General features: G+C 39.6%; 1 protein-coding gene across 4 annotated transcripts in view; it reads right to left on the bottom strand.

The window, feature by feature from the left end:
• Positions 1 to 27,746, bottom strand: part of SGCD (sarcoglycan delta) — a 1,076,456-nt gene that overhangs the window by 212,875 nt on the left and 835,835 nt on the right. The gene's annotated exons all lie outside the window — the stretch shown is intronic.

The following is a 27,746-nucleotide window of genomic DNA, read 5'->3' on the forward strand; positions in this document are numbered from 1 at the left end:
GATCTATGCTTTCAAACTGTGGTGTTGAAGACTCTTGAGGGTCCTTTGGACTGCAAGGATACCAAATCAGTCAATCCTAAAGAAATCAACACTGATTATTCATTGGAAGGACTGCTGCTGAAGCTGAAGGTTCAGTTTTTGGCTACCTGATATGAAGAGTCAACTCAATGGAAAAGACCTGTTGCTGGGAAGGACTGAAGGCAGGAGGAGAAGGGCACAACAGAGGGCAAGATGGTTGGATGGGATCACCAACTCAATGGACATGAGTTTAAACAAACTCTGGAAGATGGTGAAGGTCAGGGAAGCCTGACGTGCTGCTGTCCACAGGGTCACAAAGACTCAGACATGACTGAGAGACTAGAAAACAACAAAAATTAATTACAAAATATTTTTAAATAAAAGAATTGGGACACAAACACAATCTTTCTTGTTTGAAATTCAGTGTATTTCTTCCCGCATAATGATGCCTTAGTACTGTATCCAGTCACTTGCCCTGGGATTATACCAAATGCTCTATGCATCTCACCTCCTAGATATCTCCAATTTCCCCTTGTTATTTCTTTGCTTGATAACTAATGGTGGCTACTAGGGCCCTCTGCAACAAGTCCAGATACTTTTCCTCCCCTTCAAGTCCTGTCTAATTTTCGACTATTCCATATTATTTCTATCTGACAAATTTTCAAAGTCTAGCAAAATTCAAATTGTTCTATAAAGCTTTCTCTAATTATCTCAGCCCATGATGATCTCCATTTTTGTGTTCTCTCACATTCAGTGCCATAGAATTCAGTGAAACAAAATAACCTAAAAGCCATTCAGCATCTGGACTTCCTTTATAAATAGGAAAGTCCACGGTGGAGGTTAAAGAGCTCTATTTTATTTTGTTCTGTTTTCCACAAGCATCTACCACAGTAGCAGGCACACTAATGTTCAAAGTACTTGCTAATAAAATACACATATGTATATCCACCGGCTTACCAACTAAGAAGGTACATTTTAAGTAAGAGATAGAGATAACAAAAAGAGAAGAAAGAAAAATGATCCTTGACACTTGTAGATATAAACTAGATACAACATATAAATCTTAATCTCTCTTTATAATTCCTCACAGAATCACAGCACCTAACCTTAATTTCCCAATTATATTTCATGGGATGTTAACAAGTACCCCATGCTCAATTTAATTTGAAAAATGAGTTCAATAAAATTAAATGTTTCTTTACTCCAGAGCATCTCAGAATAGGCCAATGCTAGAATCTAAGATGGGGAGAGATTATGCTTTGTTTTCCAAATGTTATCTCTAGGACATTTAGGAAGACTATTCATCCTTGCCAGATAATTTAGAAACACTGATATAGACTAATGCTTCCATTTTTCAAATGAAGAAACTGATATCCCCGTGAAACATTCACTAATTAGTTACAGAACCGGGAGCCAAAGCCATTGGCTTTGGTTTCTTGTTGTTAACTCCATCCTCATTCCATTTATTTTGTGACCTCAACCCTCTTTCAGCATCCCCTGGTGTTGGACTCCGCCACCTGCACGTGCAAGCCTGCAAGCCTCCACCTCCAAATGCCGTATGACAAGCTGGGCATATGTGGTTCCCATTTGCTAGATGATAAAACTGAGGCTTTAGAGAGGCTCAGTATCTTGGTCACAGCCATGGTTGCAGTGGCAAAGCTGGGACCAGAACCCTGAGGTCCCCTGTCTCCACATTAACATATTGCTATCACTGCACTCCTCTTCCTTTGCACGGTAGCCATAGATAAAACTTGTTGATAAAGACTGGGCATGGGAAGGAACAATCTATTGCCCCTGGCATTACTTGCAAACACACAGAAGCCTCATTATATTATTATATAGTTCATTTCATGGGATACACACTTTAAAAAATGTACTACCTAGAATAATGGTATATTAAAGGAAGAAGACATCTGAAGAACTATGTGGTTCAGCCTCTTCATTTCAGTCAAAGAAACTGAGGTGCTCAAAAGGAGAGAAAGCTTAGTTAGTGGCACAGCCAGCATATAAATAGGTCACCTGGTCAGAAGACACCTTAGACTTCTTCCCTACCAACTGTGCGACTTTGGGCAACTCACTTCATCTCTCTAACAAGTCTCCTTTCCTAAAAAGTGAGGCGATTCCTTTCTGCTGTAGAGTAGAGTGAATAAGCCATATGTACATGTGTATCCCCTCCCTCAAGGACCTCCCGTCCATTCATGTCATCACAGAGCACTGAGCTGAGCTCCCCGAACTGTTATTACAGGAATAAGCTCAAGCCTTCTAGTTTGATAATTTTTTTTTCTTTTTTAATTCACAAAAAGTATTACATTAAAAAAATAGATATCCTTCGGAGGAAAAAAAGGAGGCTATTCTTATCTAGCTTCGAGTGTTAAGATTAAGGGAAACTGGGACTTCCCTGGCAGCCCCGTGGTGAAGACTTCACCTTCCAATGCAGGGGCTGAGCGTTCAACCCCTGGTCTGGGACCTAAAAGCACACATGCCTCCTGTCAAAAAAGAACATAAAAGAGAAGCAGATTTGTAACAAATTAAACAGAAACTTTTAAATGGGTCAAAAATAAAAAGATTAAGGGAAACAAAGCAAACGCTCCTTAACATGGTCAATGATAACAGAAGTTACGAGAGTCATTCTTACTATTAGCACCTTTACGTGCATACACGTTTAAGTTCCTAACTCAGAATAATATTAACCATTATCATCATCACTTCCTGATAAAACATCCCAATGCCCATATTTATGGAGAAAACGCTGCGCTTGTCTACTGTAGTTTCTTTTTCTTTGGCCTTTGAAAAAGCTGCCTTTTGCCTTTTTGGCCAAGAGTAAAACCACTGTGACCTTTACTTTTGTTTTGCCAGTGCGTTTGTTGCTGCCAACATGCTAGCATGGGTTTTATTTCACACTTGGTGGAAACAAAACTCAAACATCCTCATGGGCCAAAATAATAGTGAGTGGGGATGCCCAGGATTGCTGGGACTATATCCATGTACCTGAAAACCTTCACATCCAACATTTGAAGGCACACGGATGGGAACACCACCTATGAAGGCTCATGTAGGGGCTGAGCCCAAGGTACTCAATAACACTGCTGCTAAGTCACTTCAGTCATGTCCGACTCTGTGTGACCCCATAGACAGCAGCCCACCAGGCTCCCCTGTCCCTGGGATTCTCCAGGCAAGAACACTGGAGTGGGTTGCCATTTCCTTCACCGGCTCAACAAGGCAGAACAAGCTATTTTTACTTTCCTCCCCAGATAAATGTCCTTTTCTTTTCTCCCTTGCTAGACTCTACTTTCAGTATCCAGACAACAGTTACTACTATACTATACTATGCTATACTACCACCATATCCTGTGCCCAATCTGTAGTGGGTGGTTATAATTCAGAAAATTCTATTAATACTTTTAGTGAATGGAGAGACTGCTTCCTCTGGTCATCCATAGCTCACCCCTGATCTGGAACCTTCTGGGGCTCGCACTGTGGATCGTTTGGACAGCTCCAATGGAGAAACATGGGATGTAGCAGAATGTGTACCCATAGGCAGACATTCCATATTTGCTGGGAAAGAAAAGATTGGAAACTGTTTTCCATAATCTGGCAATTCTCAAATAATCTGTTTATTTAATTGAGAGGTTGACAGGTAAATTGATATCCAGGTAGGCTGAGTGATCTATCCAAGTTCCCCTAGGAAGTTACTCAAAGAACTGAGGATTAGAAGGCCAGTTTTAACTGGCTAGGTGAGTTTATCTGGCTATCTCTTTACTGCAAGATATTCCAGTTTCTTGCCCTGACTACAAGAAGGAAAAATAATGATGCAACTTGTCTGTTGCCTCTCTTCAACACTGTTGCTAATATCACCTAGGCTGCTGGATGTAACATAGACTAAGTAACCAACTCCTTGTTGCCTTGAAACAGCGGTCCCTCTCCTTACTTCATCCTTACACACATACTTTGCTTCTCAAAGAAGAGATTTAATTCACAAAGTCCCTCTTTTCTGAAATACACCCAGCTGAGCTTTGCAAGCTGCTTCCTGAAGAGATGCTGTTTATCTCTTACATCCTTTAAGGACAAAACTGCAAGCCAGTCTGCCCACTGGACTGATTCCACATTGGTCTACCAGAGTTTGTGGACATTTTCCCAACTTTACAGAACAATTATTTCAGTGGCTATTTTTTGGACACGTCCTAAAAGCAAACTCATTTAAATAGGTTGAGTAGTTAGAACTACTGCTTTAGAACACCAAAGAGTATCTCTGGGTCACTCTGAATATGACAGACTTCACTTATGATAAGGACAACTTAAGCACTTAACTGTGTGTTTGGCACTTGGCCCAGCCTCTTACTTTTATTATCCCATTTAATCTGTACAACCAACCCATATGTTCAGTATTATTATTATCTCTAGTTTGCAGAGAGCGACACTGTATTTCAAGGAGAGCTAGTGAGTTGCCCAAGGTAAAAATGCCCAAACCTGAAATGGATTAGACCCAGAGCACATTTCCTTTCACAAAAGCACCATGTTGTCTGAAGTCTCCAGATTAATCCTATGATTCAGAAGTTCTCCTTTACTGAGCTTTTTCTAAGAAAGACCTGAAGTCGCATGATACTTAAAACTGAGTAGCACTTAGCAAGCATTTGTTGAATGAGTGAATGGATTCTCTTGCATTCTTTCTTCATCTAGATCTGTGGTTGTCAATGGGGGCGTCTAGTAGATGTTTTCTGACTGTCAGGATGGGTATCTACGTGAGGTGCTACTCACATCTACTGGGTAAAGACCAGTAAGCCTACAGGGCACGGGAGAGCCTACTGTGAAACAGCTAGCTAGTGGGAAGCTACTGCATACAACAGGGAGCCTAGGTCAGTGTTCTGTGATGATCTAGAGGGGTGAGATGGGGGTGGGGTGGGGTGGGAAAGAGGTTCAAGTGGGAGAGGATATATGTATACATAGCGCGGATTCATGTTGTTGTGCAGAAGGAACACAACATTGTAAAGCAATTATACTCCAATTGAAGAAAAGAATTATAACAGAATCCCTTTTGGTTTCTAGATCCATGAAATGGCCTTGCCTTCATCTGGACTTCAGTCTTTCACTTATGTCTTAAGTTGCTTGCGTATGCCCTGTCTCTCAGCTGTGTCTAACTCTTTGTGACCCCATGGACTGTAGCTCACCAGGCTCCCATGTCCATGGAATTTTCCAGGCAATAATACTGGCATGGGTTGATACCTTCTACTCCAGGGGATCTTCCTGATCCAGGGATTGAAACCACATCTGCTGCCTCTCCTGCATTGGTAGGCGGATTCTTTACCCCGACACCACCTGAATTCACATACCTAGCTTATATGGTCTGCAAGTCCTAATCTCTAAAGACTGGGGACTAGTATCAGGCTCTCCTGCTCAGAATTTCTTGTTTTATAGTTGCCCCTGGTTTGGTATGATAGTCTGGACAGTTTTTTTTTTTTTTTTTTTTTGAGCCACTGCAAGGTTGCCAAGCAGAAAGCACAAGATGGGCTCTTACTATGAGGAGACAGCACAGACAAAAATGGGTTTCTCCAAATTTGGAGTGGCTAAGTAGGAATGCTGGTTATGTACCTTATTAGCATGAAGGCAAGTTACTCCATATCGCTGAGGCTTACTTTACTCTTTTCTAACCTGCAATATAGAGATAATAATAGTACCTGCTTCGCTGGGTTTTTAGAAGCATTATGTGAATTAATATGCACAATGCATATTACCTGACTGTATATGAAAGAGTACTTAATTGTTTTCCAAAAAGCTGATTGCACTCATATAAGCTGGTCTCAGAAAGTCAGGTTGCACTCATGTAATAGAGAGAGATCATTCTGATAAACTCTTGCATTTAGATGTAGAAATCAAAGGTGACCATGTTTAATACATCCATTTCAAACTGAACCACCTTGAAAGGGAAGACAGTTACTATATGTAGGTGAAATGGCTGTATTAGGAAAAAAGGGACTATCAGAGGCTGTGTCAATATGGGAAATAGTATATTTCACCCAAAAATATTTTAAAAAATTACAGGCTTTGCTCCCTCCCAAAATAAACACAAATATTTACCTATGTGTATGCATGCATACACACACATACATATACACACACCTTCCAAATTAGACCTGTCTTACAGTCTGTAAACTCTACCCCCGAGTTTTAGTAACTTTGTCTGTAAGGTTCTCTTTCCATTTAAGCTACATGTAGCCCTTTGTCCAAGGTAAAGACAGTCAAACTCTAAGTGCATCAGATGTAGACTAGTATGCCCCAGAGCGTGTTATAATCAAACATACACAAAGCTACATATAACAGAAGTCAAACATATGATGTAATCCTCTGAGCAGCTGAGTATACAGGGAATTCTCTCTCTCTCAGCTCTTCTAATACCAATAATTTGGAGCTTCTGGTTAGCCTCTTTTAGCATGGCTTATATTTAAAGTTTCAAACAGTTTAGTGGGGGATAGGGAGAATGCATGCTTTATTCCACCAAGTTTATTGAAGAAGGGAGGAAATAAATGTTTTCTAAATTTATCATTAATATTCTGTCTACTGTTTTGATCCACCCATCTTGAAATATACTATATATAAATATATATATATTAGATTCACTAGCCTTTGAAATCTTTGACATTTCAATAAAGACAAATGTTTGCACTGATGACTCAAATCTATTACTTAAGCAGCATATAATGAATATTCAACAGATACCTAGCATAATGCTAGTCACTTTTCAAGGAATAAACTATTGAGCACTTTGGCATTATGTCAGCTCTTGGAAAGAGCATGCTATTGTAGAAAGAGATGAGGCTTCAGAAAGAGATAGACCTGGTTCATTGATGGTTCCCTAATTTGCCAATTCTATGACCTTTGGTGAGTTACTTAACTTTCTGAGACTGTTTCATTGTATGTAAAATGAGTATGTCATGATTCTTACTTTCTAGGATTGCTACTAAGTAGATTAAATAGCATATGCAAGGTTAGTATAGTCCCTGACATATTTTAGGGGCTCCATACATGTTAGGCCTCATTTCCTTTTCCTTCTTATGATGCCTTCCTCCACGGCCCCTGACCCACAGTAAGGATTTAACCTATGACCTCGGCAAGACTAACATATTTTTAAATGCGTTCCAACGGAAAGCCAAGAATCATCACTTATTTCTCTTTCTCTTCTTCTTCCTGCTCTCCAGAGTTGTCTTGGCAGCTTAGTCAACTGTACCCCCAAACCACTTTCCCAATCCCTCAACTTGCCATCTTCTTTGCCACCATTCCATTTGGAACTACTGCCATCTGTCACGCAAACCCCTGAGCAGGTGCCTCTGTGGTCTCTCAGCTCCCACCTCTGCTCCCTCCTATGGTCCATTTTTCCTCTATACAGCAGTTATCACAAACCAAAATATATCTTTTGTCAGCCTAAAATTTTCTCTGACTCCCTAGCTCATTTGGGATAAAATCGCAGCCCGTCAAGTTTACCTGTACAGACTTGCTTGCACGTGTTGTACTCAACACACTGTACTTGAGTACAGGTTGTCCTCAGCTTGTACAACTTTCTCCTTTCCTTATGCCTCTAAATGTATTAGTCTTTTTGCTCCTTCAGTGTATCAAGCTGTTTGCCTTAGAACTTTTGCATTCCCATCCCTTTGATCTGAAACATTTTTCTCCCTGTTCTTGCCATGGCTAGCTTCTATAACAATATCTAAATTAGACTCTCCTCTGTAATTTGTCACCATCTCATTCATTCATTTTGTTCTCCTCAGAGCTCAATTGTTAATTACTCGTTTTTTGTTGTTGTTTATCCTCCACTCATCCCCTATAGATTACTGACTCCATAGAAACTGGAAAATATTTTTCTTTTGAAAAATTGTATCCCTAGCTCACAGTATCCAGCCTATCACCAGGGTGGGGGAACGTGTTCAGTATATATTTGCAGAAAAAGTAAATGATTGACTGCCATAAAAATTATGCATGATCACCATGTTGACAGCAAAGCAAATGGGTAGATACTACACTTCTGCATGACTGCTCCTAACGTGGAGAACATGGCCATCAAGATTTGACCTGCCCTTTGGTGAGACAAACCAGCCAACTGGGATGCAGAGTAAGGATCAATGGACGGATACTTGTTAAATTAATCACGAGCTTAAGGTACAGGAGAATTTAATGTTCACGTAAATATTCAGGGAGGAATAGAAGTACGCTTTCCATTTAAATGATGTGGCCTAGCTAGGGTTACACATACAAAAGGGAAGACGTCCTCTTGGAAGACATCCAAATTCTGCCACAAACATAAATATGGAGAAAAGTGAAACAAAACAAAAAGCATCTGGTACACCAATTATCTTCCCCAGAGAGAAAGTTGTAATTCTTACTCTCCATTAAATAACTTGGTATTAAATACAGAGAGAAACCGTAAGTAAAATAATGAATAAAAATAACTTCTACCATTTGAGTATGTAGCATGCCCTAAGGACTGTGCTAAGTGCTGTACATACATTATTTCTGCCTGACTTCTAAGCTGTACCAAATCTGGGATAATTAGACAACGTGACATCCTGGTCAAGCATATAGACTTTGGAATCAGGGAGTCTAGGGTTCAAGTCCTAACTGCCTGGAAAGCTTTGGACAAATTAAAACCTTCTCAGAACCCATTTGTTTTGTTCCCTAAAGCACTGGTGGTAATTTCATAGTTTGAAGAAGTGCTGTATATGTAAAACAGCAAATCTATTATTCACTTAATTTTGTGTATGGTGCTTATTAGGCTCCTGACTCCAAGAGCTCATGCTCACAATTTTACAATTGAAGAAAGCATCACTTTGTGAGGTTCAGCAATTTGTTCGAGACCTGTGTGGTCCCAAAGACTGTGGTTTTTACAATATACCTGTTGCCCTAGAGAGAAATCCATCTTTGAACAGTGTCAGAGTTGAAACTCATATACAGAGGGAGACCCAAGAGTGCTAAGACCAGCAGGCACACTTTCCTTTCCCTACAGCTCTCAGAAGCATCGTTCAACACACAAAGGGTGGACTCAGATATGCACAGAGCAAGTGGTGTATTCTTTGACATGATTTTATGACCACAAGGAACCCTCTGACAGGGTCTTCCTAAAGGCTCTGCCAAAAGGCCAGAAAATGCTGTTTTGAGTTCTGAATTCTCTGTAACCTTTTCCCATAATGCACACACCCACTGAGTTTAATATATGAAACTGTTCAGTTCAGTTCAGTCGCTCAGTCGTGTCAGACTCTTTGTGACCCCATGAATCGCAGCACGCCAGGCCTCCCTGTCCATCACCAACTCCCGGAGTTCACTCAGACTCACGTCCATCGAGTCAGTCATGCCATCCAGCCATTTCATCCTCAGTTGTCCCCTTCTCCTCCTGCCCCCAATCCCTCCCAGCATCAGAGTCTTTTCCAATGAGTCAACTCTTCGCATGAGGTGGCCAAAGTACTGGAGTTTCAGCTTTAGCGTCATTCCTTCCAAAGAAAACCCAGGGTTGATCTCCTTCAGAATGGACTGGTTGGATCTCCTTGCAGTCCAAGGGACTGTCAAGAGTCTTCTCCAACACCACAGTTCAAATGCATCAATTCTTTGGCGCTCAGCCTTCTTCATAGTCCAACTCTCACATCCATACATGATCACAGGAAAAACCATAGCCTTGACTAGATGGACCTTAGTCGGCAAAGTAACGTCTCTTCTTTTGAATATGCTATCTAGGTTGGTCATAACTTTTCTTCCAAGGAGTAAACGTCTTTTAATTTCATGGCTGCAATCACCATCTGCAGTGATTTTGGAGCCCCCCAAAATAAAGTCTGGCACTGTTTCCAGTGTTTCTCCATCTATTTCCCATGAAGTGATGGGACCGGATGCCATGATCTTCGTTTTCTGAATGTTGAGCTTTAAGCCAACTCTTTCCTTCTCCTCTTTCACTTTCATCAAGAGGCTTTTTAGCTCCTCTTCACTTTCTGCCATAGGGTGGTGTCATCTGCATATCTGAGGTTATTGATATTTCTCCCAGCAATCTTGATTCCAGCTTGTGCTTCTTCCAGTCCAGCGTTTCTCATGATGTACTCTGCATAGAAGTTAAATAAGCAGGGTGACAATATACAGCCTTGACGCACTCCTTATCCTATTTGGAACCAGTCTGTTGTTCCATGTCCAGTTCTAACTGTTGATTTCTGACCTGCATACAGATTTCTCAAGAGGCAGGTTAGGTGGTCTGGTATTCCCATCTCTTTCAGAATTTTCCACAGTTTATGATGATCCACACGGTCAAAGGCTTTGGCATAGTCAATAAAGCAAAAATAGATGTTTTTCTGGAACTCTCTTGCTTTTTCCATGATCCAGTGGATGTTGGCAATTTGATCTCTGTTAGCTATTATCTATAGTTTTATTGCAATAAATTGCAACTATGAATTACTTAGGAAAGAATTAAGAATGAAACAGAGAAATTTGAAAAGATGAAGGGAGAGCACAAACCTTGCAAGACTGGGCCAGGTCAAGACATCCCAGTAGACAACAGACATCTCTCCCCAAACTCCTTGCCTCTCTCCTTAACCCTTTCATCCATTTAGTAATAATTTGTTGAACACCTACTCTGTGCCATAGAGTTTGGTCAAATGTTTACTACAACAGGATACAAACAGAAGTAACTCAGAGTGTTTTTTAAAGTATTACCTAACAAGCAGTATTTCTAAGAAGAAAGGAAGGGGGTTTAATTCAAGGTCACAAAGACTTGCTAAGTACCTGCTCTGCACAAAATACTGGGAGCAGAATACCCACAGAGCCCCAATAACAGAGATGAATAACTGAAATGGCAGCCAACTCACAGGCAGCATCTCCAACTGATCATGAGAGGAAGTCTCTAGGAATAGGACATGAAAGTCGTTCTGGCCACTCATCCTCAAATACTCCAAAGTAACCAAGTCAGTGAAATACAGTATCCAAAGAAAAAAACAAACACAAAAGCAGAACGTATTCAATTCCAAATGCTGACCACCTTCACTGGAAGCAACATCTTTTCACTGTAGTTTGTCTCATCTGTTCTTCAAATATTTGCCTTCTTCCTTTAAAAAATAAAGTGAATTGTTCCAAATAACATCACTATACTATGGAATGGAATCAGCCAACCACTTAGCTTACCTTACTCCATGTTTGCTTTGGCTAATGTACTATTCTAAATATCGTGAGGGCTCTGAGAAAGCCAAGAAAGATTTATTAACCTAGACATCTTCTGAAAGCACACTGGAACAGGGCTATTGAAGCTCAGAAGTGAGGGAAATATATCCTCTCTCCTTTAGTTAATTCTTACAGAAAGGAAAGTCAGTGTGCTTCTCTAGGCCCAGAGCAGTGAGATGGCAAGGAAAGTTGTAAAAGCAGAATCTCTCTTCCAGCCAAGTAGCATTCTTGTTTTTCTTTCTACTCACTTGAGCATCCATTTTCTGGATTCCATCATGGCGTTAAGAATTTTATATACAGTATATGGTAGGACAAGTTAAACCAGCACTCCTAACCATTTTACCGTTAATGTCAGCCAATCACAGGAAATCTTCAGAAAGATAGTAAAAACAGGTTTCCATCAGACTTTGTACGCATGCTCAGTCACGACTGAGCATGGGGAGTTGAGGGGATGTGTGAATATATATTTTTAGTGGGGGGCTGCTACTTTCTAATCTCAATTCCATTGAGAAAAGGCAGCATTGAACCCACTCTGAGATTCTGACGTGTGTTTCTCATCTCTGAAGTCATCACAGACTTCTAATCCAGAGTGCACTGCAGGAGAGGGCTGCTGATTTAGGAAGGGCATGTATGCTCTCAGAGTTTTCCAGGGAAGGCTGTTTTTCACAAAACAGAGGTAGGCTAAATGGGAAAGAGAGCTGTCTCAGAGACATCAGAAGTCCTACTGAAGGGGACTTTCTGGGAGGCAAGAAGTTTTTATGTGGAACTGAAGGAGGGATGAGGTACTGTGTCCAGGAATGGAACGCTTCACCTGCTTTTCCATGTCCGACTCTTTGTGACCCCACGGACTGCAGCCCACCAGGCTCCTCCGTCCATGGGATTTTCCAGGCAAGAGTACTAGAGTGGGTTGCCATTTCCTTCTCCAGAGGATCTTCCTGACCCAGGGATCGAACCTGGGTCTCCCACATTTTAGGCAGACGCTTTTACCGTCTGAGCCATGAGGGAAGTTACAATAGGAGCTCTAGGAGACATAAACATCTCCAGGGCCAGGAATCTACAAAGACTCCAGGAAATGTTTCATGTGGGAGGAAGGCAGTTTAACCATCTACCAGTCCCAGAGGGTACAAAGGCACCCAGTCGAATAACGAATATCCTACCCTCTACTATTACCACTACCCTGGTAAGGTCTTAACCTCTAGCCAGCAAGCAGCTAGTAACTCAGGAGATGAGATCAGAGACAGCCAGAATGGGTCCTACCCTTACTTCCAAAGGGAGTCACTAGCTAAAGGCTGTATTTAGGGAAAAGAAACAAATACTTAACGTTGAATGAGGTTGAAGAGATAAATAGGTCACATGAGACATCTAAAATTTCTGAAGTGACCTGTACTTTGTCCCTTAAATACCACCACACTCTTAGCTTTTAGGTGGGCTGAAAATTCACTAGGAATTGCCCAAGTTTTTATGCAAGAGAGAGAATGGAAGATCATTCCTAAGTCAAATTTGAAAGGAATAGCGAAGAAAAAATACAGTTACATCTTAATTATGAGTTCTGTGTAATTACAAGTTAAATCCTTTTGTTTTACAAATTACTTATTTATTCAACGAGTATCTGCTGAGTGCCAATCACTATGATGGACAATGAATACAACAGTGAATAAGTCCGAGAATAGGATTCCTGCAACAGAACTACAACAGAACTCTGTATTCATGCACAAAGTTCACAAAGCAATGGAATAGAAGGGTGGCTTTATTGACATATTCTGTTTTCAAAACAGACTGATACAGAGATAGAAAGCACATGCTTTGGGGTAGTTCATAACCTGGACTGGAACTCCTATTGCTCCACAGATGAGCTGGAAAAAATTGCCTAACTATTTTACACTTCAGTTCTCCTTGCCTACAAAATGAACATAATATTGGGTCAGTCACAAAGCTTGTTTGGGTTTTTCCATGAGATGTTATAGGAAAAACCTGAATGGAATTTTTGGGCAACCTAGTATAATCAACCTTTCAAGAATGCTAAGAGGATTTAATGAAAATATATATCAAGCACCTAGTATACTCTTCGACCTATAACATCTCAAAAAATACTAGGGGACATTACTGACAAGATAGTGGTATAAGAAGTAATCCTTTAGAATCAGACAAAATAAATGGATATCGCCATTAAATATACCATCATAAAAGGTAAAATGAAAGATTCACCAGAAAGTATTAATCCTTCCTAAATAATTTATGTCTTCCTACTCATCTTTCTTATACTTGGTAAAACTTCCCATTCCACTGTCTGTAATACTTTTATTTCTTGAGCTTTAATTATATAAATAATCAGTACCATATAATCAAGGATTCAGTCATCTCATTTCCTATGCTTTAATTGTCTTTTTGCACAAAGTCTTATCTCCCAAATTATACTGTAAGAGCTCACTGAAGACAGAGCAGGCAATAATATTCAGCTTAGTTGCTAGAATGTTTTAGATCTTCAACAAATATACAACGGAATTAAATAGAAAGGACTTAAGCTTTAAGTTGTGTCAATGTGTAAAACTGCAGGCTATTCTGAGCTGCCACTGTAAGCACAAACACAAACACGGCAGGCTTCATAATCACTTTGTAAACTGGAAAAACACTCTCAGGGTCAAAGCAGAAATCTTTCTTTGCATCAAAGGTTCAAGTCACCTTTGATGAGAAATTTCTGGCCTTGAGGTAGTTTTCACACACCATGACAATGACAGGTAGGTATAGAACAAACTTTCTCAAACAATTCTTCAAGTTGAGTTTCAACATGGAATCTCATTGAGTCTGCCGATGGCATTTTGAAAGAATTTCATTAAATGTTGCTAACATGTCATAAGCTCTCTTAAATGGAAGGGTAATGGCTCATAACATTTGTAAGCTTTTTAATTTCATGGAATATGAGCAGCATAATCAGGACCTAATAAAGTCAATCAGCTGTGCCAAGTGGGGCTACCTACCTCTGCTTTTGTTTCTATTTTCCTCTGGGCACACCCTGCGGATCAAGAGGCAAGAGCCCCAGCATCATTCTTTAAGGCTAACACTGGTATGTGATGTCCTGAACCTTCTCTGCTGAAACCATCACAGCAGCGTTTGCATGCTTGAGATGAACAGACACCTCTTGGGAAATGGCTTTTGCTTCTGGGAAACAGAGATTTCCCTTCCCATTTGCCTCAGCTCAGAAGGTGCAATTCTGGTAGGATTCAAAATCAGTCATCTGACCAATGTAACTGGAATTAATAAATGGAGAGGAATATAAAAACCTTATTTCTATTTTCAGTGACACAGTGGTGCCCAAACTGCTAGTCCTTTAAGACCAGTCTCCAGGTTTCTTCTACCACAAAGCCTTTAATTACAATAGTGACCATTTATAGAGGCTAAACACCAGACACTGATCTAGGCACCCTGTACATGTTTTGTCATTTAATTCTCAAAACAACCCTATGACGCTATCTGGCTACCTCAGATTATATATAGAGAAACTAAAGTTTGAGATATCGAGTAACATGGTCCAAGTCACAAATCTAGTGAGTAGTTAAGCCAAGCTTTAAACTCAGTTTTGGCCTGACTCTGAAGCGTGGGTACTTTTCTTTCTTTGTTTCTTTGGCCACACCACGCAGCATGTGAGACATGGGACCTTATTTCCCTGGTCAGGGATTGAACCCATGCTCCCTGCTTTGGGAGTATTGTCTTAATCACTGGACCACTGGGGAAGTTTCTAGGTACCTATGTTACCTACACAATCACCCTGATGCAAGCCTCTCCATGGGAATGCACATATCCAGAGAGGGGATTTTCATACGCTGAACCAGGTAGGGTGATGATCCAGGATAGCTGAAGGCTAGAGAGAGAAACAGGGAAAAGTCACCCCACAGTTGAGAAAGAAAGCCCTCATCAAAGGTGGAAAAGCAGAACTAGGGGTAACAAACCAGCTTAGGGCAAGCTCATAAGCAGAAAGCGGATTTAGAAGTGAGGAAGGCTGGGAACAGGTTGGAAAATGGAGGAGGGGGTGGGTGAGGGCAAGCAGTGTTACACTATGACTCAGAACATATACAAGTTAGGGTTCCACTGCTGTGTGCTGATGGCTGCACAGGTAGGGCAGCCAGCAACTGATGACTCAGTGGAGTTGGGTAGGACCAGATAAGCTCATCATATAAATCTTTACTGAAAAAAAAAAACAGAAAGATGGGCATATAGATGGTGTCCAAATATAATGTTTTCATTTAATTATCAATCATACAAATGATCAGGAAAACATTCAGCTATTCCCTGGGCTGTCATTAATTACTACTGGACGAAGTAAATACACAAATTAACAGTTACACTGGATGATATTTATACCCACCATGATACCTGAAGGTGATAGAAGAAAGTGTTCATTTTAGAAGAAAATTTTATCTAAGAACACTTACTACATTTGAGTGTTACTGTATTTTTAACTATATTGTAAATATGTCAGTTTCGGTTGTTAAGAAATGAAAAAAAAAAAACAGTTCAAGGAATAAGAATGGTAGAGGATCTTGTACATAATATATTTAAGGAACTTGTAAAAGAAGCTGAATTTAGAATGAAGAAGAGAGCATTCTTTCTTCAAAGGGGTTCCCAGAGGTAATTAGGCCTAGAGGCCCTAAGGCATACATTATACATAGTGAGTTAACTTCTCTTTTATGAATCTAGGATGGTACTGGATATTTAGAGAATCGGAAGAATTAATAAAATAGTCACTCATATTTTCCATGTTCTGTAGTTTCAGATAAGGAACTGGAGTTAACAAAGGCCAGGTATTCTGTAAGTTTTTATTACTTCCTATTACCTCCACTTTGGTGGGCTCAGAGTGAGAAACCAGCAACTTGTAGTCTGAAGCTCTGGACAAAGTCATATCTGCAGAATTTAAGATCTCTAGAACATCATGATAATGTTTGGGGTCAGACTTCATTAACACATGGATCTTTGATTATTTCCAAATAGATACTATGATTATAACAGAATGCAAGGCCAAAGAACAATAATGGTATAGCAGGAGATGGCACAGTTTAGGGTATCTGTGGTTGGAATGGGGAAAAATTGGCCTCTACACGTAGCTGTGACTGCATGAAGCCTATGCAAAGAACAGAAGCCATCTGTAGGGGAGTGGGGGATGGTCAGAGAAGCAGCTATTGCCAAAAAAAAATAAAAAGAAGATACTCTTCATGAAACTAGTAAGGGTCCTACATGTTTCTTTGGGTTTCAGGGAAAGCAAGTTAGACAAACAGCATAGGCCAATACTTATGTGTTACCCTGAGATAATACAGTATTTCAGTTAAGAATGTGTGTTAGAGTCAACTTGGTTTGGAATAGTAAATACATGTTTTTCCTTAAGCCTTCTATTTGACTGCTCATCTCTAAAAGGAAGATCAAAATGATAGGTCCTTTTTAGTGATACTCTAAGGAATGAATGAGATAATTTTACATGAGAACTGTGGCTATTAGCTATTTACACCATGAGGGTTTAATCTCATATTACTTGGATTCAAATTCAACAAATCTTTCTGAGGAATTACTATGAGTGAGACTCTCTGGGAGGTGATTTTGAACCTATCAGTTCACTTAATCTCTATGACAACAGTTCCATCAAGATGATTTAAAGTGAAATTGAAAGTGAAGTCGCTCAGTGAAGTGTCCAACTCTTTGTGACCCCATGGACTGTAGCCTACCAGGCTCCTCTGTCCATGGGATTTTCCAGGCAATAGTACTGGAGTGGATTGCCATTTCCTTCTCTAGGGGATCTTTCCAACCCAGGGATTGAACCTGGGTCTCCCGCATTGTAGACAGATGCTTTACTGTCTGAGTTACAGATATTCAGTATTAGAACAGCCACATCTGACAGGTACTTAGCAACATTAACGTTTCCTTATCATTCTCCACCTCCTGGTTAGGATGACTAGCCATTTGCTAGTCATCCCTGTAACAGAATGGTCCAGGCATCCGTGGAGTGTCGTGTCTTCCTCTCCTCAGCCTAGCCTCACTGGGTGTCCTGATCGTTTTATTTACTTTACAATGTTGTGCTCATAAGCCCATGCACACTGTACTTTATGGTGATATAAAGACTTTGCAAGGGTAATTTTAAAAACAAATGTGCTTTTGGTCATAAGTGCTACATTTAAAATTCAAATTCATGTAACTTTATGATAAATGAACATTGCTGACTCCTGCAGGATCATAAGCCCTATGTCAAGCCGTGGCGGAAGGAACCCTAATATAAACAGTCCCTGCTTCTTCCACCCACTTAGAGGGGGCAACTGTCCCATACAATCCAAAACTGAGTTGGTATCAGCCATCTTTTCATACTAACTTTGCTGTAACGTAGCCACATTGTATTTTCTTTTCACTAAACTTCTTCCTGTCCTTCCTAACCAGAGGGCTGCTAAGATATGGTCAAAGAACCACTGTGATTTAGCAAATTCTCTGTGGCAGCCACAGAAAGCATGGGGGTAAGATTCCACATCTCAGAAAACGCACACAGTAAGATTAGTCCAAAAAAACCACAAAAAAACAAACAAAAAAAAAACCCAAGACTGCTATAGGATAAGTGAAGACACTTGGTTTGTTAACAACGAAAGTCAGAAACAAACATGGGGAATATATATCCATCCAATGATATGACTATTTATGCATTGATAACTTAAAAATAAAGCAAGCTCCATTTCTCATCTATCAGTGAGCTACTCCCTGAAGATAATTTGTCTTCTCTTCTCATATTTTTAATGTAACTACCTGAGCCTTGAGTCCTAAACCAAGCTACACAGCTTGAGAGTAGACGACTGCAATTATCCTACCATCTGTACTTGTCTATGAGTGTAGAGAGAGAACTTTTTATCTCTATGACTCTGATGTTATGGAGCTGTGGCTTCCTAGTTGGCGAAATCTACCATACTGCATTAAGCAAAGAAAAAAAACAGGGTAGAGTGTTTGCCTTATCCTTCCAACATGGTAATTTTCATCACCATTTACCTCTCCGTCCTCATCTCCCTCCAGAATGCAACAAGTACATCTGTAAAACATTTATCAGTCTTAAAAGCTTCATCTACTTTGTGAGCCATTTGGTATCTGCCTGGAGGCAGAATCATTGCTGATAAAAACAGAAACCTTCATGGATATGGAAAGTCCCACACTCATAATTTAGGCAACTGCCACTTAAAACATCACTGGTAATAACTTACAGAGCAATGCGTCAAAAAACTACACTCAGCTACTGATGGAGATCACAAAATCAAAGAGTGAGTATTTGCTTATAATTTCACGTGGCAAGGAAGTGTGTTTTCAGCCTCTGAAATTATATCTCCTGAAAAATTATCAGTGTTTTTTGATAATGAGCAAGTTTTCTTAAAATTAAGACTAACAGTGCAACACCCACAGCAATTACAAAGTGCTGGGTGCAACAAGAGATGAGTATGTTTTGATTGAAGTATTAAGAAAACAATTTAAGTGACTCTTTTGCTAAGCCTTTTGCCTAGTGAAGAACAAAATGTTTATGAATATATTAAAATGCCCTTCTTCCTTTTTTAAAATAAATTTTATTGGAATGCCCTTCTTGCTTGGATAATCGCATGGACAGAGGAACCTGGCAGGCTACAGTCCATGGGTTTACAAAGAATCAGACACGACTGAGCAACTAATACTCTATTTTCAATTCTTCCTGAATGCTAACTTCTCGCTCCATTATTCTCCCCCTATATTCAACAAGTATTATTGGCTGTGAGATGCCCCCTAACTAAAATAGTATTTATTCCTACCACTAAGGGAACAAAAACCAAACCACAGTAGATTCTGGCATGTATTCTTCATCTTCAGTATTGTTTATGAAATAAGCAGGAAGCAGTCTCACCTCACATAGTCATTACACGTGACTGGGATGTCCCAGAAACCAAGAGAGTGAAAGGATGCTGATGTGCCACAGTGATGATGTAGAGAAGCTCAAAGTTTGAAGGGCTGGAAAGTCTTAAATTTCAGTATCTTCACCTTTCCTGTAGCACACAGCTCCATACCTGTGAGCTTCCATTAGCCAGGGTTGGCATGAATCAAGGCTTACAGCAGTGCAGAAGAGTCAAGTAGGGAAAGATGGGCTTTCGGTACCCTTAGGACCACTATTACCTCTTTCATCTTGTCTGTCCTGCTCCCCAGGGTTTCCTACAACACAGCTGCTCACACCCTCTTCTACATAATATGATACTTAGCATGCAGCTGATAAAGAAAATTAATCCTTCTAAAGCTCCTATAAAAAGAGAAATTTGTCTTTATCTCCCCACCTGAGAAGTGTTAGAGAATCTCTGAGTCAGAAGGATCCTAATAAAGCAATTTATTCAAAAACAACAACAACAATTTGCTTTCTTTTCATAAGGCAGGCACTAGTTGGAAGCCAGGGAAACAGTGGTAAACAAAGCAAATAATAATACTAATAAATTTTAATAATCATAAATTATCATATTGAAATTTTTATAGTGCTTTATGCTCAAACAATATTCTACAAAGTGACATTTATGTAATAAATTTTATAAAATTATATAAATAAATTAACTCTTATGATCCCATAATATGCTTATGAGGTAGTGCTGTTATTAGGCCCATTTTACAGATTAAGAAAGTAAAGCCCAGAGAAGGTCAAGCATTACACAGCTAGTAAATGGTGGAACCAAGTTTAAATCATGGGAAACTGTGTTTTTGAACCTTCTCTTATCCATCACTTAACAATTGCTTTTCTAAGCCCCTGTAATCATGGAGATGATGCGGTATTAAGAAGCAACTAGCCATTCAGTCATATAATATGAACCTATAGAATAGAAACGGACATTAATATACCTAAGTATATTAATATCTAAGTAATATATGATATGATGGCGGAGGATAATGTTACTAGTTAAGGGATATATTTTAGATAGGCTGTCAGGGAAGCTGTCCACCAGGAGGTGCCATTTGAGCAGAAGCCTGGATGGAACAGTCTAGGTTTTCATCCAGCCTGTGTTCTCAGACTGTGATGCATGAACCTCCCTCCCAGGGCCTGGGCATCCTGTGGCGGATGACAGGGACACTGGGCAGACAAAGCCACGGGCTGCAGCGCCCCAGTCCTTATTCAACCACAGGAGTTCAGCTTCCATCTGGTTCAGATTTAGGCTTTCAAGTAAAATCTGACTTCAGAAAGATTCCATGGCTTTAAGAACAACTGAGCACATTCAACCTCTTTTATGACAGACACACTGAGAGGGAAGAGGGATGGCTTGCTCCGGAGCTCGGTGCTAACCCCAGCAGGACAAGAAGAGCACCCAGATTCCCCGACTTGGACTCTAACGTTCTTTCTGGAAACACCCAGCTGCCAGCTGCAACTCTCCTCCCATCCAGGACACAGTATTTATATCTAGAGGGTAGAGACAAAAGGTTTTATACAAGTGACGGTCTCTATTTGGAAACTTCATAGTCAAACTCCAGGCTTATCAAGAGGAATGCACAGATTTCTGCCTGTCTCCTGTATGTATTAAAGTAGCTCCACCTCTGCCTCCTGTTCTAATTTATACTTTTCTAATCTTAACCAATTGCATCTTTTCTTACTCTGTCCCTGTACGTATTTCTTACAAGTTACCTTAAATATTTTGTGGAAATGTGTATTTCCATGAAGGGAAGGGTACTTTCAGTAGGGGACTGGAATGAATACAAATTTCCAAGTCTTTGAACAGATGAGATTCTAATGGTGAACTTTGGGCACCGCAGCAGACAAGAAAGAATTCTGGGGGCAGCCTGCTTTCCTAGCGGTCGGTAAACAACACAATTAGACATTCTCAACCTCATTTGAAGTTTGGATCTAGCTCTTCTATGAAAACTCTAGTTACAGCTGAGATCTGACCAAAGTCCTCAGTAACTTCTATTTCCAGTATGATCTTCATTCAAGAAAAGTACACACAGTCAATTTCTCCCAAATTAAAGAAAGAACAAAAACCCCATCAGCCCATTTTAATTCTCAGGCAACCAAAGCCTCTGAATAACTATCTGTTTCCCAGGATAAGCAAACAAACAGCCCAAAGGATTAAGCATCGATCTATTCAAAGTTTCTGTGTCTGGTTAAAAAAGAAAAAGAAGCAAGCAGCTGTTTCACTCCATTGTTCACAATAAACGATGACACATAAAAAGATAGATACATTTCAGGAATGGCAATCTGCTTCTTGGTGCAGATGGTTTTATAGATGACCCTTCCAATTTTTAATAATCTCTATACTTTACATATGAGCTAAGAAATGCAAAGATGCCTAATGCGCCCCTCTGACTTAATACAAATCACTTTTATTTACTTGGGCAATACTTCATGGTCCAGTTAACTTCTTAATTAAAGACAGCAAGATGCTCATGTTCCATGCAAGTGGCATGGAAAACACTGTTTTGTGTGCAGTATGTTCAGCTGGGAGTTGAAGCTGTATTGAGTACTGAGAAAAAGACACCACGGTTTTCGTCTGGTTTGTAAACTAACCAGAGACATGGCTCCTCTTATTATAACTAACTTGTCAATGGAGCCTCTTTAGACAAAGCTTGTGCTTGTCTGTCATCCCATGTAACTTTATTCTGCCTCATGGAAAGCATGCCAAATCCAAATTTGCAGCTTTCTTCCCCTCGTCTGCATCTTTTCCAGTCATGCACAGTCATGGTTAAAGGAAGAAAGACAAAGCGGTGTGTTCTAGGAAACCCAGGATGGAGAATGACCCTGGGGTGCCAGAACTTCAGCTTCCAGAGGCTCTGAGTCTGCTATCTCCTGTCACTGAGCTTATATACTATGTCAAAACCCATAGGAGCCAGACAACTAGAAGAAAATTGGGGCAAAAGAGACACATAGGAAGTAAGCAGCACTGTGACTACGAGTGACTGCAAATGCGAAGAAGTCAACTTATTCTCAGCGCCGTAAACCAGGGGCTGTGCGTCCTCAAGGGATTTCAGGGGCTCATTATATGAACCAGCTAAGCAGCTCAGGTATGAAACAAATGGTGACTGATGGTGGCTGTGGCACAATGGAGAATAAATATGCTTCTAAAGGAGGCACCGTCTACAGAGCCCCAGTCCTTACGAATATTAAAGCACTCTGCCAGATTTTCTGCTTGGTTTTGTGTGTGAGAATTAAAAAAATATATATTTAAAATGTCACATCTTCAGATATTTAAATATTAGAAACAAATTCACATTCGAAGGAAAGCATTGTGTGAAGCAAATAAACTGGGCTGGATTCAGTTTGCAAATTCTGTCATAAGCCTTCATATCAGTAGCTGACTTCATAGTTTATAAGGCGGCTCACTTAAATTACTTAGTTTCGCTCTCACCAATAACTTGATAAAGTAAAGAATATCATTTCAGTGGTTACATCAGCCTTCATTAAGGTTGGTCTTGCTGCATTATCCACTGTTGTTTCCAGTTTCCTTTTCTGAATGCTTTTGAATTCTCTTGGGAACTTAATGTGTGTTGCAGTTAAGTTATTCCCCATGAGAGGGAAATGGCCATGTATAACTCAACCTATTGCACTAAAGACAGTGTCATGAGAAAATTAATGATCACATATGCTGTGTGTTGATGTGGAAGAAAATACTGCAGTCCTGGATTTCAGTTCTCACTTTTGCTAGGCATAACTTGAATAAGTTCAGACTCCTTTTGTGAGCCTTAGAGCTCCATACATTAAATGAAGTTACTGGTTTAATTGAATTCTTAGAGACTTTCTACTTTCAGCCTAGATATGCCTTGTTAATGCAGGCTGATAGAATAAGTCTCAATTCATATCATACTAAAATCAAAATGGGATTTTAAAAGCTCAGCTTTCCATAAAACAAAAATGATTTGACCATTTGGTTCAGAGGAAGTTTAAACATCAGATGAGCTCACACCACACGATGATGGTGCAGATAGTGACAATCATTGTCCTTGTCATCAAATCATTTTCACTTAAATGTAAAAATCCATAATGAGGTTGAGCAGCTCAGGGTTTCAATGAGTGCCTAGCAGCTTTGCAGCTTTCATAAACACTGACAAAATGGGATACCCTCGAAATCCATTTTATATGTGGAATTCCTCTTAGGAAACAACATTCAGACTAATGTTTATAAAACACTGAAATATGTGTGTGTTAATTTCTATATTATTATGGTTTGCTTTTTTTGTATCATAAAATGAGTGGAGACGTCATTCCTGGATTAAAGAATATAAACATTTTAAGGTACTTAGCATATAACAAAAAAAATTTTTTTTTTTTTTCAGAAAGACTGCCAATAATCTATGAGGGCAGGAGCCAGCAAAAATTTTTAAGCAGAAGCATGGAAAAAAAAGTGAGTTGAACATTGACAGAGTGTAACTCAGTGAAAGAAAAATTGAAGACTAAAAGTTATTGAATATGAAGTTTCCTTAGAGATTTTCACTGAATTTGTGATTAAGAAGACATGAAGAAAAGGATGAGAGACCATTTGGTTCAGAAGAAGTTTAAACATCAGATGAGATCTTCACTACATGACGATGACGCAAATAGAGACAGTCATTGTCCTTGTCATCGAATCATCATTCACCATCATCACCATCATCACCAGGGGATGGAGGTGAGAGCAGGAACGCCCATTACAGAAAACTCACTTCATGTCAAGTTCTGTATGAAGCACTTAACAAATATTACCTTATTTATTTACAACCACCAATGATGTATATATTAGTATCACCTTAGTTACACAGGTAAGAAAACAAGAATTTGCCAAGTTAAGAAATTGCTCAAAGATCACTCACTGGTTAAACAGTAGCTCTGGTTGCCACCCAAGGCCAGTGATACAGCATGTGAGCTTGATGATGGTGTTAGACTGACTCTTGTTACAAGCAACTTCTAAGAACCCCATTTACACATGATTTCTTTATTCAACACACAGTTTTTGGTAGGTAGAACATTTTAAAATAGGTAAGTTTTTAGATAAAAAGTATGAAAAGTATGAAAAATATAGAAATACCGTTAAACTTTGTACAATAATTTTCCACTTTATTCTGTTAAATCAATTTTTGTATCCTTCCTCCAACTTTTCTTTCTATTCTCTCCTCTCCAAAACGTCCAAATTCAATACAGCAATGAGCTAGGAGCCCTATACTCACCCCAAGTATAGTTTGAGGAGAGTATGGAGATAACTCACTGTGCAACTTTCCCCTTGGTGTAGGTCTGAGACAGAGTATTTGCTCAATAAATGCTGGCATCCCTTCTCTTGTCATGTCACATTAAATTTTGTAAAAACACTAGTGCCACCATCATGGGAAGCAAGGGAAGATGCCTCTCTAAAAAAGCAGGGATCTGCTACTTTTATCCAGAATGATACTCTGTGATGAAAAGTCTACTTAGAATTCATGCATTCAATCTATCTACTAGCAGCTTGTGCCAAAAGCCCGTAGTTGTATTTTGCAATTATAAAGATGCCTACCACACTGAAATGGGATTTAAGTATAGTCTTAATGGCATTAAATGCCTTAAGTTTATAAATTTCTGTGCTAATGCATTCAAATAGAATTACTAGGGACTGGGTGGTCTTTGGATGTGATGGTAGAATAGTTAATTTAGTGTGTCCTTTTCAGGCAATTTCCTGAGCTGGATGATACGTTACCACTTAGAAGCTATGCATCCATGTAGCTAAAGCTAGAGAAACCCAGGTCTTTCATTGAATTCCCAGATGAGAGTTTTTATAGAGATGAACATTTTCTCATTAATTTATCTTCCTAAGTGATTGCTATAGCAGTAATCAATTTGTAGTGACTTTTCCAAGGTTGCAACCTTCAATAATGAAATCAGATACTGTATTGAACATAGTGTGGATTGCCTAACCAATTTCAGCTCCTCTCAGATCAATGAAACACAAAACCAAAATGAAGTCAAGAGTTGCTTCATTAGTTATTCTCACTTAGAAGAGCTGAGTAATCTTGTTCAACTGGACGCTGATCTCTTTTCAATGAGAAAAAGAGAAGGAGACACCCCATGAAAGAGAAACAGCTGTGATCTATGGCAAAGTGACTGGGCAGATTATTGTACAGAGCAGAATCTTCCAGAGGTGGCATGCATGCAATGGTCAGGTACATCAGAAAGCAACAACACAGTAAACTGAAGATGCCAGAATAGAGAATGGAAAGCTACTGCATGTGAGGTTCGTGTGAGCATTATGCGAGGCTATGATTCAGGAAGCGTGGCAAATTCCACTGGTTACCTGCTCATCAGTCACTCTCTCTACCTTCTTTGCTCCCTGAATCCCAGTTTAGTTCAGCTGGCAATAATTCCTGTGCTTGAGGTAAGGAGAGGCCTACAGACCAAATCCCTAGCTTATAATATTATTCTTTTGCCTCAGTGAGAAGTTTGGGTTTTATTCTAGGTGTAATGGGCAGTCAACAGAGAATCCCTTGCAAAGGGGTGAAGCGGCTTGATATTTGAAAAGGCTACTCTGGCTACAGTTTGGATGATGAGGCTAAGAGTGAAAGGCAGCAGAGACAGAAGCGGTTACAGCAATGAGAGCGGATGGGGGCTTGAACTGGGGGATGCCTGCAACGGAGAAAAGTAGATGGATCAAGGCACATCTTTCAGATAGAGGCCAAGAGACTTTCTGATGGGTTTTATCGTATATACACATTGTATGCCCTCTTTTCTTCATTTAGAACACATTAATTTTGTCCTTAGAAACATATAAGCTAAAAGCTTTGTGTGTGTGGGTGTGTGTGCGTGTGTTTGCATCAGTTGCTCAGTCATGTTTGACTCTTTGTGACCCCATGGACTGTAGCCAGCCAGGTTACAGTTCCTCTGTCCATGGAATTCTCTAGGCAAGAATACTGGAGTGGGTTACCATTTCCTTCTCCAGGGAATCTTCCCAATCCAGGAATCAAACCCGGGTCCCTCGCATTTCAAGAAGATTCTGTACTGTCTGAGCTTTTAGAAAGGAAAACCAATTTCTAAAAAATAATGGAAAAATAATGAATTTTAACCCTTTAATTTTCTTTAAACAAGGACTTGAAAGCATTGGATTTAACTCACTGCTTTTTCAATATTAAAGTAAGTTTTTCCAAGACCATCATTACTTTTTAAGCTTCTAATTAAGTGTATCTTTGACTTGGGATCAGATGACTACTGATTTTCAGATAGCTTGGCTGACATATTTGCTAAAAGTCCAATTCCTACATATGGGCCTAAGAGATAAACCAGGTACCCTTTTACAGGTCTTCTAAGACATGTGTCTCAGTTTCTTTATATGGCTCTAATTCTCCACCAGGGAAACTTATTTTGCAACATTTTTCTTTGCACATATTAACTATTCTATCCACGATCTTAAAATCTGCTCTATTATACATAAGAAATCTAGCCAGATCACCGACACACTTATAGAAATATAGCTAAATAGGTAAGAGGGGTTTACAAACTACAGCCTGCAGCCTATTTTTCTGTGGCCCTTGAGATAAAAATTTTTTTTTTTTTTTGCAGTTTTAAAGAATTATAAAAAGGAAGAAAAAAAAAAGATAAAAATATTTACTACCTGGCCCTTTACAGAAAAAGGGACAAACCATTAGAGAGAAAGGACCAATACAAATTAATGAGATAAACTAGTTTAATCTAGGTAAGATTATTAACCTATTGTATATTTAGCAACTTAAATGGATGGTTTAACTAACCAACTTGCTAGGTTGTATGTGATTAGTTGTCTTGTCACGTCCTACTCTTTGTGACTACATGGACTGTAGTCCACCAGCCTCCTCTGTCCATGGGATTCTCCAGGCAAGAATACTGGAGTGGGTAGCCATTCCTGCCTCCTAGGGACTTCCAGACCAAGAGATTGAACCCAGGTCTCCTGCACAGCAGGCAAATTCTTTACCATCTTGAGCCACCAGGGAAGCCCACTTGCTAGGTTAGGAAGAGTAAATATAAATCAAGAGCAGGGAACACAATCGTCATTTCTTGAATGATTGAAATTGACTGTTCAGTCCAATGCAGAATCCTATCCCAACCCTCGTTACAGTTTTATCCAATTATTCCTTCTAGGATATAGCTTCCACAGAAACAATGGATACGTTTACAATATTTTTGGTACTTTAAGCCAGTATGGTATGGAGTCCCTGTTGAATTTCATAATCACTGACTGGGTGACTGAATTAATTTGGTCTTCTTGCTGATTTTAACATCATGGCTCCCTCCCTCTCACCAGACAGAGAAGGAAGTAAACTTGTTGGCAATTCAGTAGTTGCATTCAGTCTATACAACTCAGTAGTTTAGATAGCACTCAGATAAAATTACCCACTGCCTCAACTTGCTGAATTTCATTAATCGACGCACACAGTGCAAATGGCGCTTTGGAGAACGTCCACGTTATTTGTTCACAGGTGGATGAGAACCAATCCAAGGCAGAGCAAATACATTAATAATCCTTTTCAACACTTCACCACCCCACCAAAAAGCAAAAATGAAAGCTAAAGAACAAATAACATCAAAGTATACTCAAAACAAGTACTAATTTTGATAATATTGGCTAATAAAATCAAGGTGTCTAGGGATCATT

Source organism: Capra hircus, chromosome 7, assembly GCF_001704415.2.
Source record: "Capra hircus breed San Clemente chromosome 7, ASM170441v1, whole genome shotgun sequence".
Classification (NCBI taxonomy): domain Eukaryota; kingdom Metazoa; phylum Chordata; class Mammalia; order Artiodactyla; family Bovidae; genus Capra; species Capra hircus.